Here is a 13,631-nt window from a genome sequence, read left to right as displayed (position 1 = left end):
CTAAGCCATCTGGTTTAAGTAAAGGAGGAACTGTTGCATCTACACCAAATAGTGCAGATTTAAGGGTAGACCACCATTTATGTTCCTGAGTTGTGCCAGAAAGGGTTTCTTTTATGGTTAAATTGTATTACTTTTCAGTAGAAGCATAAATTCTCTGAGCAAAAGCTCTAAGCCGAGTATAGTTATTCCAAGTCAAATCTGATCTGTTACCCTTCCAAAGATGATAGGCCTCCTGCTTCTCCAAATAAGCACGTCTACAATCATCATTAAACCACGGTTTGTCCTTCACTCGGTACCTTAGCACATGAGAAGGGATACGCCTATCAATTATGTTGACTAGATTCTCATTCAAAGGGACAACAGGATCAACACTACTATATAATTGTGACCAATTCAAGCACATGTGATCATGCAAAATCCCATTCCAGTCTGCTTGAGATTTCATATAAATTTTACAATAGTATGAAATATCAGGGACAGGCTGCTCAGTCTTCACTACTAATGAAATCAAGGCATGATCAGATGTCCCGACTGGAGAACCAACCTTACTTGTTATAACGCCAGGGGAGTCAGTGTACATGAGGTCCAAGCAATTACCAGACCTTAGAGTACCTACATTTATGATTTGCTCACAGCCTGAATAAGAAGCAAAGTCTAAAGCTCTTAAGCCATGGCGATCGGTAGGAGAGATAGAAAACCACTCCCCATGGTGAGCATTGAAATCCCCAACAAAGACAAAAGAAGCCTTTCTATCATCTTCTTGTATCTTAGCCATAATGGTAAAAAGACAACCGAAGATAGAATCATCCATGTCTGGATTCCGGTAGATCGAACACAAATAAAAGTTGTTATGCCTGCCACAAACTTTTATTACGTGAATCTCATGACATGACATTCTGAGTCTTGCAGGACATAACTGAAGAGACCGAGACATTCCCAATACAGTACCACTTCGCCAGGGTATGGAGACGCAACAGTATTGGAACAATACTTGGTTACACAAGGGAGCGATGGTTTACCTGCAGAGGTTTGAGGCCAGCTTGTGCAGAGGTTCCAGGATGCTGATTTCCCCAAAAGAGGGGAAGATGAAGAAACGAAAAGAGCCAGACATTCCTTTCATTCACTCAGACTAAAACCTGGGTAACCAATGCCCTCAACCATCTGCTACTTGTCCAATAAGGAGCTTGAGGTACTAAACCAGATGTTGTGCAGCCAACATAGGACCGATACAGAACATATCGAGGTTCCTGTGGGTCACGTCTTGTAAGTAGTGGGCAGTGAACGTCATTTGGCGTTTCCACACGCCCACTTGCAATACCTGCATCACAGAATGGTTCTTTTTGAAGGCGAGGGATGTAGCAACACCCCTGACATCATGAGCTCTGGGACAACATGTTGGTGGAGGGTCGGGATTCAGGGCAAAGTCAATGGATCTGCGAATCCATGTAGAGATTGTGTTCTTCGTGACCCTCCTCTTGGTTCTGCCCATGCTTACGAAGTGAGGACACTCTGAGCCAAGCTGCTGCTGTTCTATTGAGGTAGCACCTCAAACACCTTACTGGGCATAATAACAGATAATCTGGGTCATCAGTTACAGACCGGAGAGTCGATATCCGGAAGTATTCGAACCTAGGATCCGGAACCCCCGGATTCTGAGTCTTTACAACAAACTCAGGGACGAAGCTGAAGCTTACCTCTCCCCATCCCCTTGAATAGGCGATGTCATAAGAGAGACTATGAAGTTCGCTAACTCATTTGGCTGATGCCAAGGCGAGTAGGATCACGGTCTTCCAAGTCAGGTGGCGATCTGTTGCCTGGCATTATGGTTCGTACGGAGGTCTCTTTAGAGACCGAAGAACTCGAACTACGTTCCAAGGGGTGGTCTCACTTCAGACTGAGTACATGTAAGTTCATAGCTTCATATGAGAAGGAAAAGTTCCAGCGATGAGGAAATGTCCATTCCTTTCAGTTTAATGGGGAGACTCAAGGCTAAGTGATAGCCTTTAACCACTGAAACTGAAAGACGCATTTCTTCCCGCAAATACACAAGCAACTCCGCTATTGATGGAATAGTGGCATTGAGTGGCTTAAGACCCCTTCCACGACACCAACCACAGAAGACATTCCACTTCACCTGGTAGACTGAGGCTGAAGATCTTCGCAGATATCCAGACATCCTTTTCGCAACCTGTTGTGAAAATCCTCTGTGTGAAGAGATGCTGGATAGTCTCCAGGCGTGAAGATATAGCGAAGCTATTGCCTTATGGTAGATGTTGACATGTGGTTGTCTGAATAAATTGTGTCGAGGAGGAAGTTCTCTTGGGAGCTCCATCAGGAGCAGCAGAACGTCCGGGAACCATTCCGCATGATGCTATAGCGGAGCTATGAGGGTCATTGAAAGATTGACCGATGTTCTTGTCTTGTTGAGTACTCTCCTCATCAGACAGAACGGTGGGAATGCATATAAGTTGATGTTGTCCCACCGTTGTTGGAATGCATCTTGCTAGAGCTTTGGGATCTGGGACTGAGGAGCAGTACAGCGGGAGCCTGAAATTCAAGGCTCTTGCAAACAGATCCACAGTCAGAGAACCCCACAAAGTCAGGACTTTGTTGGCTACTAAATGATCCAAAGACCATTCGGAACCAACTATCTGCGATGCTCTGCTTAGATTGTCAGCAAGCACATTCCTCTGGCCTGGAATGAAGCGAGCTAACAGTGGGGCCGAATGGACTTCCGTCCATCTTAGCATCTCTACTGCTAGATTGGATAGGGGCTGCGAAAAGGTACCTCCTTGCTTCTTGATGTAAGCCACTACCGTGGTGTTGTCGCTCATCACCACCACTGAGTGACCTGCCAGGAACTGGTGGAACTCTTGAAGGGCCAGAAATACGGCCTTCCTTCATCTCTAAGAGATTTATGTGAAGGTACTTTTTGGACTCTGACCAAAGGCCTGAGACCATGTGGTGCAGCAGGTGGGCCCCCCCCCCACCCCTTCTTTGATGTGTCTAAGAAAAGCATCAAATCGGGAGGAGGGACAAGAAGATCGGCACCCTTCAGCAGATTCTCGTCTGCCAACCACCATCCGCGGTCAGACTTTTCCTCTGATCCCATGGGAATCAGAGTGTCTGGGGAATCGAAGGCCCGATGCCAATTGAACTTCAGAAGCCACTGGAGGGATTGAATCCTGAGGCGACCGTTGGGAACTAGATGGGCCATGGATGATAGGTGCCCGAGGAGACTTAGCCACATCTGGGCTGTAAGCTCTTCTCGTCTAAGGAAAGGGCTTGCTACTTTCCTCAGCCTTGCTATCCTTTCGTTTGATGGGAAGGCTTTGTGCAGATTGGTGTCTAATACCATGCCTAGGTATACCAGTCTTTGAGTGAGAAGCAGGGAAGACTTCTCATGGTTTACCATGATCCCCAAATCTTGGCAAAGCCTCAGAAGTTTGTCTCGGTGCTGAAGAAGGGTTGCCAATGAGTCTGCCAGGATCAGCCAGTCATCCAGGTAGCGAAGGAGAGAGATGCCAAACTTGTGAGCCCAGGATAACACTGACTGAACGCTCTTGTGAAGACCTGGGGTGCTGTGGAAAAGGCCGAAACACAGCACCTTGAATTGGTATGTCTTGTTGTCGATGTTGAATCTCTGATACCTGTACTTCCTTGAAGACGGATGGATTGGGATCTGGAAGTATGCGTCCTTCAAATCCAGTGTACACATGAAGTCCTGTGGTCTTATCGCTAGTCTGACCGTGTCTGCCGTCTCCATTCTAAATGAAGTCTGTTCGACAAACTTGTTCAGAGCTGAGAGGTCGATGACTGGTCTCCAGCCTCCAGATGCCTTTTTCACACGAAAGAGTTGACTGAAGAAGGCTGGGGACACATCGAGGACCTCCTGGAGAGCGCCCTTCTCCAACATGTTTTGGACTTCGGCCCAAAGGGCCTGCCCCTTTGCTAATCCCCGTCACAAAAGAGCATATAAGCACTGGATTCTTGGTCAGTGGAGGGAGAGATGAAATGAACAGGACGCAATACACTGAGCGAATCACAGAGATCGTCCAGGGTTCAGCCCACAGCTGCATCCACCTGGTCAAGCAGCTTTGAAGACATCCCCCTACTGGTGGACAAACAAGGGGATGACCTCTCCTAGCGTTTGCGGGTTTTACCGCCACCTCTCTGGTGTTTACCTCAACAGATGAACTTGCTGCCTTTCCCATCCTTAAGGAGTGATCAAGAGGCAAGGCTGGAAAAAGGCTCATTTAAGATCTTGTAATACCTCCTCTGCTGCACGAACGACGGCAGGAGGAGTCTAGAGGAAGAGCTCACTCGGAGGGAGGCAGATGAGCCTGTGGCTTGTAACACAGCCTTTTTTCTGGCACCCTTCAACCCCTCTGACCAGGGCAAAGCTGCACTGGTCCTAGGGAGTCTTTCAGTGCCATAGACCTGGTCCAAGACCATGTCTTTACCATGCTGAGGGACTGTCGACGGGTTTGGCAGCCCATTGATGGTTCTAATGCAGGCTACAACCAGCCAGAAGGCGTGTTCAGACTCCTTCTGCTCCGCCTCTTTGAGCTTAGGGCTAGCGGCTGTGAGAAAAAGGTCATCCTCAAGACTGAATTGCTCATCTACTTCTGAGCTCACATCCATAGGAACCCGGGGTAGGTCACAGTTGTCAAGGATGGCCGTTGACCGGGCAACTCTAGCTGACGTGCTAGGCGACACTTATCTCTGCCTCTCTTCCTGAGGTGCAGAAGCTCTTACCGAGGAGGAGAAGCATAGTCTTTGGCATCAGCCACAGGAGACCAAAAATCTGACTAACAGGCAGCAGCACCTGCACCCATAGGGGAAGGCTCCAACTATAAGGAAGTTGGAGTGCGCATTCGATCAACCCCCAACTGAAAGAGTTCAAACAGAACATCCTTCAAAGGGGGACCATCAATGCCCAGCATTGGCCAAAACCCTAATAGACCAGATAAAGAACAGGCGCTCCCTGGGGGAAGGGCGGGACCTAATTGCTAGGGGAAACAGTACCATCCTTCAGCCCACAAGGTTGGCCTGGGGTTAACAAGGTCGTGCTGCTACTCGGCCGCTCCCCATTGAGGAACGGCGGAGGAGCAGATTTGGGTAGAGATCATGAAGTCAAAGAAGTAGTCCGGGACTTCTTCAACTTCAAGGAAAACCCCGAAGGAGAAGAATCTAGCTTGGCCTTCTTCTTTTCCTGTGCCCAAACCTCTCCCACTGGGAGGCAGACCACTCCTGACACTCATTACAGGTGTTGTCCCAATCACATCAATGGTTTTGGCAAGCTGGACACAGCAGATGGGGGTCTTTTTCAAGGGCACACATGAAGATACCACAGGAGTGGCCTTTGGGACCAGGACAGGTACACATGGACAAAGAAGGTACACACATTCTGAAAAGAAAAAGCATAAAAGTATTTTTCAAATGGCAAGTCTTGGCGTGAGAGAGAGGTAACATCCCTCCTCTACCAAGCCAGAAAGCAAAGTGGGCGCTCAGCCCAGGTGTGTGAGTGAGCGGCTAGCCGGATACCCCCAACCCATCCCGCTAACAAGCAGTTAGAGCCAGTATCCCTCACTAAAATTCTCATGGCTCATCTTTCAGAGATATAAATAGCAAAGGGTTTGTATTTAGTGATGGAACAATGACAAATTCGGAGATAATTTGTATTTTTCCTAACCATACAAACCTTAGCTATTTACATAGGGTATTACTTTCGGCGTAGCTGAATGACGAGCCATTAGATTTTTGACGAGGGTTAACTACCCCCTCGCTAGTTAGCAAGGGGGTAGGGGAGGGGTAGCTAGCTATCCCTCCCCCCTCACACACCAGTGAACTGATTCACTTCGCTTAGATGTAGGAATTCACGGGCGACAGGGCTGGCGGGCAAATATGTGTAAAAAGCTAAGGTTTGTATGGTTAGGAAAAATACAAATTATCTCCGAATTTGTCATTTGTTCCGTAACCGAAATACAAACCACGCTATTTACATAGGGTAACTTAACCCTTAGGTAGGGTGATAAGTCCCAGCCTTACTGGCTTTGGCTTTTGCCCGGGGACTCAGAATCCGAGTGAGTAGCACTCAAGAAAAGGAGTCCCTGCACCTCGCAAATTACTTGCTCCACAAGGAACGTGCGACCTACGTAAGCTTGTGTGTGAAGGAATGAAGTGTGACTCGTCCTAGGAAGTTGACCTGAAGTCCTTTAGATGGAATTCTAGGCTAGGACGTTCCCAATACCACTTCGTCAAGGTATGGGGGACGCGACAGTATTATATTAATACTAGGAACACAAGGAAGCATGGTTTACCTGCAGTGGTTTGAGGTCAGCTATGCAGAGAACCCAGGATGCTGCTTTCCCCAAGAGAGGGGAGGATGAAGAAAAGAGTAAGGGCCAGACATACTTTTTCATTCATGCAGACTAAAACCGGGTAACAATGCCCTCAACCTTCTGCTACCTGTCCACTAAGGAGCCTGAGGTTAGACCAGCTGTTGTGCAGCCACCACAGGGCCAATAGAGAATGTATCGAGACTCCTGTGGGCCACATCCTGCAGGTAGTGGGCTGTGAAGGTCGTTTGACGCTTCCAGACCCAAGCTTGTAGCACCTACGTCACCGAGAAGTTTCTCTTGAATGCCAGGGACGTAGCGATGCCTCTGACATCGTGTGCTCTAGGGCGACGTGACGGAGGAGGGTCTGGATTCAGGGAATGATGGATGACCCTCCGAATCCAAGCTGAGATGGTATTCTTGGTGACCCTCCTCTTCGTCCTTCCTGTGCTCACAAACAGGGCTTGCACGCGAGGACGAACTGCAGCTGTTCTTTTAAGATAACGCCTCAGACTCCTTACTGGGCATAGTGGGAGATGGTCTGGGTCATCTGTTGCAGAACGAAGACTCGAAATCCTGAAGGAGTCGAACCGTGGGTCCGAAACTCCAGGATTCTGAGTCTTAGCTACAAACTCAGGGACGAACCTGAACGTTACCTCCCCCCATCCCCTTGAATGGGCGACGTCGTACGAGAGACCATGAAGTTCACTGACACACTTGGCTGAGGCCAGGGCGAGCAGGAACACCGTCTTCCAAGTCAGGTGATGATCAGAAGCCTGGCGTAATGGTTCGAACGGGGGTCTCTTAAGAGACCTGAGAACACGAACCAAGTTCCATGGAGGAGGTCTCACTTCCGACTGAGGGCAGGTAAGTTCGTAGCTTCTATGAGCAAAGACAGTTCCAGCGAGGAGGAAATGCCTATTCCTTTCAGCCTGAAGGCCAGGCTTAAGGCTGAGCGATAGCCTTTCACCGCCGAGACCGAAAGGCCTTTCTTCCCGCAAGTATACAAGAAACTCCGCGATTGCTGGAATAGTGGCATCGAGGGGAGAGATACCCCTTTCACGACACCAACCACAAAAGACTCTCCACTTCGCCTGGTAGACCCCTGCAGATGACTTTCGCAGGTATCGAGACATCCTCTCCGCAACTTGTTGCAAAAAGTCTTTCTCTGTGAGGAGTTGCTGGATAGTCTCCAGGCGTGAAGCCGAAGCGATGCTATGGCTTTGTGGAAGCTGTTGCAGTGTGGTTGCTTGAGTAGCTCGTGTCGTGGAGGAAGTTTTCTCGGGAGTTCCGTCAGGAGCTGCAGAAGGTCCGGGAACCACTCTGCATGATGCCATAGCAGAGCTATTATGGTCATTGACAGGTTGACCGATAGTCTGGTCTTGTTGAGCACCCTTCTCATCAGACAGAACGGTGGGAAGGCGTAAATGTCGATGTTGTCCCACCGTTGTTGGAAGGCATCTTGCCAGAGAGCCTTGGGGTCCAGGACTGGGGAACAGTACAGCGGAAGCTTGAAGTTCAAGGCTGTCGCGAACAGGTCCACTGTCGGGGAACCCCACAAAGTCAGGACTTTGTTGGCTACTAGAGGAGCCAAAGATCACTCGGTACTCACTATCTGCGATGCTCTGCTCAGACTGTCGGCGAGCACATTCCTCTTGCCCGGAATGAAGCGAGCTGATAGTGGGATCAAGTGGAATTCGGTCCATCTCAGTATCTCTACTGCAAGATGGGATAGCTGTTATGAAAAGGTACCTCCCTGCTTGTTGATGTAAGCCACTACCGTGGTGTTGTCGCTCATCACCACCACAGAGTTCTGTTGGAACTGTTGAAGTGCCAGATATACAGCCTTCATTTCTATCAGATTGATGTGGAGGTACTTTTCTGATTCTGATCATAGGCCTGAGATCCTTTGGTTCAGAACGTGGGCCCCCCACCCTTTTTTTGACGCATCCGAGAACAGCATCAAACCCGGGGGGAGGACGAGAAGATCCACTCCCCTTTGAAGGTTTTCGTCTGTCAACCACCACTGCCGGTCCATCCATTCCGCAGGACCCATAGGGACCAGAATGTCCGGGGAATCATGGCCTTGATTCCACCAGGACTTGAGCCGCCATTGCAGGGATCTCATCCTGAGGCGGGTGTTTGGAACTAGACGGGCCAAGGAAGAAAGGTGACCTAGGAGACGTAACCAAGATTGGGCTGGAAGCTCTTCTCGTCTGAGGAAAAAATCTGCGACCCTCCTCAGCCTTGCTATCCTGTCGTCTGATGGACAGGCTTTGTGGAGATTGGTGTCCAATATCATGCCTAGATATACCAGTCGTTGAGATGGAAGCAGAGAAGACTTCTTGAGATTTACCATGATCCCTAGATCTTGGCAAAGTCCCAGAAGCTTCTCTCGGTGTCGAAGAAGGGTCGACTCCGAGTCTGCCAGGATCAACCAGTCATCCAGATAGCGGAGGAGACGGATGCCGATCCTGTGTGCCCACGAAGATATCAGGGTGAACACTCTGGTGAACACCTGTGGTGCTGTGGAGAGACCGAAGCACAGCACCTTGAACTGGTAGATCTTGTTGTCTAGGCTGAATCTCAAGTACTTCCTGGAAGACGGATGGATTGGGATCTGGAAGTACGCGTCCTTCAGATCCAGTGTACACATGTATCTTGCGGTCTCACTGCAAGTCTGACCGTGTCCACTGTCTCCATGCTGAACGGAGTTTGTTTGACAAACTTGTTCAGGGCTGAGAGGTCGATGACGGGTCTCCAGCCTCCAGACGCCTTCTTTACAAGAAAGAGTCGACTGAAGAATCCTGGGGAGCCGTCAACGACTTCCTGGAGAGCATCCTTCTTGAGCATGGTCTTGACTTCTGCCCGAAGGGCTAGCCCCTTTGCCGATCCCATGGCATAGGAGCTCAATGACACTGGATTTGCTGTCAGGGGAGGGAGAGATGTTATGAACGGGACACGATATCCTTGACTGATCACGGAGATCATCCAGGAATCGGCCCTGAGTTGCTGCCACCTGTTTGCGCAACTTTGCAGGCATCCCCCCACTGGTGGACATGCAGGGGGATTGCCAATCCTAGCGTTTGCGGCCTCGGCCGCTCCCTCTAGGATTCTTGCCTCCCCTGGAGGACCTTCCGCCCTTCTTGTCTTTGACAGGAAAGGGCTGCTGTTTGGACACCTTCGCCTTTGCTGCCGGTGCCGGTTTCGTTGTCTTAGACTGACGAGGTTGTTGTTGTTGAGGTGCTGGAGGCTTGTAGGGTCTGGATGTGAGAGCCCTTTGGAGGAGAGAATTGTGGTTCGATTTCCTCCACCTCTCAGCTGTCCTTTCCACATCCTTGGGCTCAAACAGGCTCTTTCCAAGGATGGAAGAGTGTCTGAGCTTGCAGACATCCACGGCTGGGACCTTCGAGTGGAACCTCTCGGCCACCGCATCACGACGTTTCAAGATCAAGTTTGCCCACAAGTTCGAAACTTGGTGGGCCAGAAACTCGATGGTGCGTGTGCCCGAGAGGAGGAAAGTCTCCATGGCCTTCCTGGTGCTCTCCTTGGACAGGTCCTCGGATCACAGCAGGATGCCAGAGACCCTAGCCAGACATCCAGCCATGAAGTGGCTTGCATGGCACACTTTGCGACCTTCTCCTGACTCAGGATCTCTGTAACCGAGAATGTCACCTGCCGGGTGGAGAGTCTCTCAAGAGAGACTCCCCTGGTAAGCTCCTCCACAGAGTGGTGGAGCGGAAGAGCTAAACAAGGCTCCCCCATGATCTCAAAGTACCTCCTCTGTTGTATACGAGGAGGTGGGAGGAGCTTGTTACCAGCAGAGGAACGGCTGGAGGAGGCGAGTTCGGAAAGCTGGCCCTCAACATTGTCTCTGGCGCTCTTTACCCCTTGGAACCATGGCAGAGCCGCACTGGCCTTCGGGGGTTTTTGAGTGCCGTAGACTTGGTCCAGGACCGTATCCTTGCCTTCGCGAGGGGCGGTCTCCGGGTCCTTAAACCTGTTGAGCTGCCTCATCAGATTCAGGACCTGCCAGAAGGCATGCTCCGACTCATGCTGCTCTCCTCCTAGTGGACTGGCAGAAAAGTCTCCTATCCCCAACTGCTCTACTTGGGGGGACACGTGGAAATTCTCCTGGGGTCTTGCTGGGTCTGGTCGAATCCGGGAAGAAGACTTCGGGACGGTCTTCGAGTCCTTGGGCTCCCTTCTAGGAGGGATACAGGACTCCAGTAAAGAAGTCTGAGGGCTCCTCTTTGCCCCCACACGGGACGATTCTCCTACTCAAGGTGGGGTTCCTCCCATTGGTGCGGTGGGAGAAGGTCTCACCTCGCTGGATTCTTCTGAGGACGGAAAAGCTTCGTCCACAGGAGAAGGAGAGAACGTCTGAGAGGGGGAAGGGGCCTTCCTCCCGGACTTCTTAGGAGCCACTTTGACCCTAAGAGAAGTCACCATGAAGTCTACTCCTCTCTTCCTCTTCAGCGGAGACGAGGCTGTCGTTGGTTTGAGGCCCAAATCAGCTAAGGCCGGCTTAACAGCCTCGACAACAGCTCTGATAAGGGACCCAAACCAAGGCTGCCGACTGACAGACGCAGTGTCAGAGACTCCCGCTGGAGGGAAGGGAATCGGGTGATCCTTTGGAGTAGACACCACAGGGCCTGCCTGAAAAGAAGAAGAAGAAGAGTGTTGCCTAGGTCTCTCTGAAGACTTCCCCTCCTCCTGCAAGTGCGCTGTTCTGTGCTTGCGGGGGGGGGATCGTGAAGACGATGACCTGTAAGTACGCGCTCCTGAAGACTAGCAAGGTTGCTCGCGCTGCAAAACCCGGCAGGAATCGCGATCGAGGTCGCGCTGGCGCTCGAGCGATGGAAAAATCGCAGGTTCACGCGCGGGCGAGTGGGCACGCAGGCGAGAGTGCGCGAGGGCGCGCAGGTGAGGGTGCGCGCGGTCTTAAGGGCGAGCGCTGGCGGCCGGGAGAATGACGGCGTGCTGGCGGCCGGGAGAATGACGGCGCGCTGGCGGCCGGGAGAATGACGGCGCGCTGGCGGCCGGGAGAATGACAGCGCGCTGGCGGCCGGGAGAATGACGGCGCGCAGGCGAGGGATGGTGCGTTGGCGAACGATGGCGCGTAGGGCGAGAAGGTGAATGACTGCGCACAGGTGAGATAGCGCGTGGGCGCGTAGGAGACCTTCGGCGATCAGGAACGTGGCCGCGCGGGCGCGTTGGAGAGTGCTTGCGCGCAGGCGATGGATCGGGCGGGCGCGCAGGTGCGCGGTCTGGGGATAACAGCTGGGGGGCAAGACCAGAAGGTGTAGCAGCGTGCATAGGAGAACGCTCGTGGGCGCGAACAGGAGACTTCTCGTGGGCGCGCAGTGTCTCGTCCCACTCTGGAAGAGCGCAAAGGTGAGTGCGCACGATGGCTGGCGCGTGGGCGAGTTCCGAGGGCGAGCAGGTGATTGCAGGCGAGGAGGCGAAGGAAGAGTCTCCTTGCCTGCGCCCTGATCCGGAGATCGTGGGCGCGCGGGGGAACGTGGGCGCGCATCAGTAACAGGGCGCGCAGATGTGCGCTGGCGAGCAGGAGATCGTGGGTGCGCATGGCGCGCATCAGGAACAGGGCGCGCAAATGTACGCTGGCGAGCAGGAGAGCGCTGGCGTACAGGATATCGCTGGAGCGCTGGAGCGCAGGAGAGCGCTGGAGCGCTGGAGCGCAGGAGAGCGCTGGCGCGCAGGTGAGCACTGGCGAGCAGGAGATTGGTGGCGAGATGACTCTGCTGCAGGAGATCACTGGCGCGTTGAATCTGAAGTAGGCTGGTCCTCAGCAACAGCAGGAGAGCGCTTGCGCGCTACTACGCACAGGCGCGCATGAGAACGTGGGTGCGCAGGTAAAACCTGGCACTTAAGGGACTTGCTCACATTGTGAGACAAGCCCTTTTGCCCCGAAGGGACCGGTACCCGTTGGATAACGGGGTGCGTTGGTGCCCACTGCGCATCTGCTTCCAGGAACGGAGAGGGAAGATCCCCAGGTCTGGCAGGTGTAGGAGATCGCGAACAATCTGCTGAGAGGTCTAGAGATGCGGCTGCAACGGTCACCTCACGTCGAGGAGGATCCTCTGCGGGGGACGTCGAGGGTGATGAACCGAAGAGGCGCCTCCTAACTCCCTTGTAGGGAGAAGGAAGGCCTCTACGGCGAAGAGGTGGGCGAGCCTTGCGGCGAAGACGACCTCTAGCGGCTGGAACACCATCGTCGGTCCTCCGAAGAGGAGTCTCTGTCAGTGAACTCCCCCAAAGGGGAGAATCACCCGCAGGAGAGACCGTAGGACTCAGCTCCTCCCTCAAAGGATGTTCGGAGGGGGGAACTGAGCCTTCAGCAACATCAGCAACAACGGCAGGGATTTGACCCGACCCGTCAGAAGCCTCTGCCACAACAACGTCGACGATAGACAGAGGATCTACCTCCGCTATCACCGGCGACTGTTTGACAGCTGCACCCAACTGGATCAGGTCAAACAGGGCTTCCCTTCAGCCCCAAGGAAGCCCAAAGCTGCAACAAATCGTCATTACATACAGAGTTATTAATATCCTCCCCCGGAGGAGGAGGAGGAGCTGCCTCGCTATGGGAGGCAACTCTCTCTCCCGAACCCCGAGGTTGGTCCACAAAAGAATGGCCTACGCAACTACTCGACGGCCTCTCATGAGAGACCGATCGAGTGGGAGCTTCGGAGGAGGTTCGGGCAACGGAAGAAGAGTCTTTGGAACCTTCCTTCTTCAAGGAAACCCTTGAAGGAGAAAGGTCACGCCTAGACTTCTTCTTCCGTCGTCGGGAAAACCTCTCCCACTGGGAGGTAGACCACTCCCTGCACTCACTGCACACTTTATCTCTATCACACCGTTGACCTCTGCAGTACGGACACAAGGTGTGAGGGTCCGTCTCTACCGCCGACATGAACGTCCTACAAGGGCGGTCGGGTAAGCCAGGGCACTTCCGCATGATAGAGGTAGAGGCCAACTTCCGTGCACACAACTGCAAGAAAAAGCAAAAAAAGATTAAGGCTGTCAAAATGCGAGGGTGAGAACAGACACGTCTGACCATCACCCGAGCCAAAAGTGAAGTGAATCAGTTCACCGGTGTGTGAGGGGGGAGGGGTAGCTAGCTACCCCTCCCCTACCCTCTCGCCAACTAGCGAGGGGGTAGTTAACCCTCGTTAAAAATCTAATGGCTACGCCGAAAGTAATGCCCTATGTAAATAGCGTGGTTTGTATTTCGGTTACGGAACAAATAATTTTTTTACACAAAAT

General features: G+C 52.2%; 1 long non-coding RNA gene across 2 annotated transcripts in view; it reads right to left on the bottom strand.

Annotated features, from left to right (window-relative positions):
- Positions 1–13,631, bottom strand: part of LOC137616131 (uncharacterized) — a 197,979-nt gene that overhangs the window by 98,601 nt on the left and 85,747 nt on the right. The gene's annotated exons all lie outside the window — the stretch shown is intronic.

The sequence above is a fragment of the Palaemon carinicauda genome, chromosome 22, assembly GCF_036898095.1.
Source record: "Palaemon carinicauda isolate YSFRI2023 chromosome 22, ASM3689809v2, whole genome shotgun sequence".
NCBI lineage: Eukaryota > Metazoa > Arthropoda > Malacostraca > Decapoda > Palaemonidae > Palaemon > Palaemon carinicauda.
Note: the sequence above shows the minus strand (reverse complement) of the source record. Positions and strands in the feature narration are given on the sequence as shown.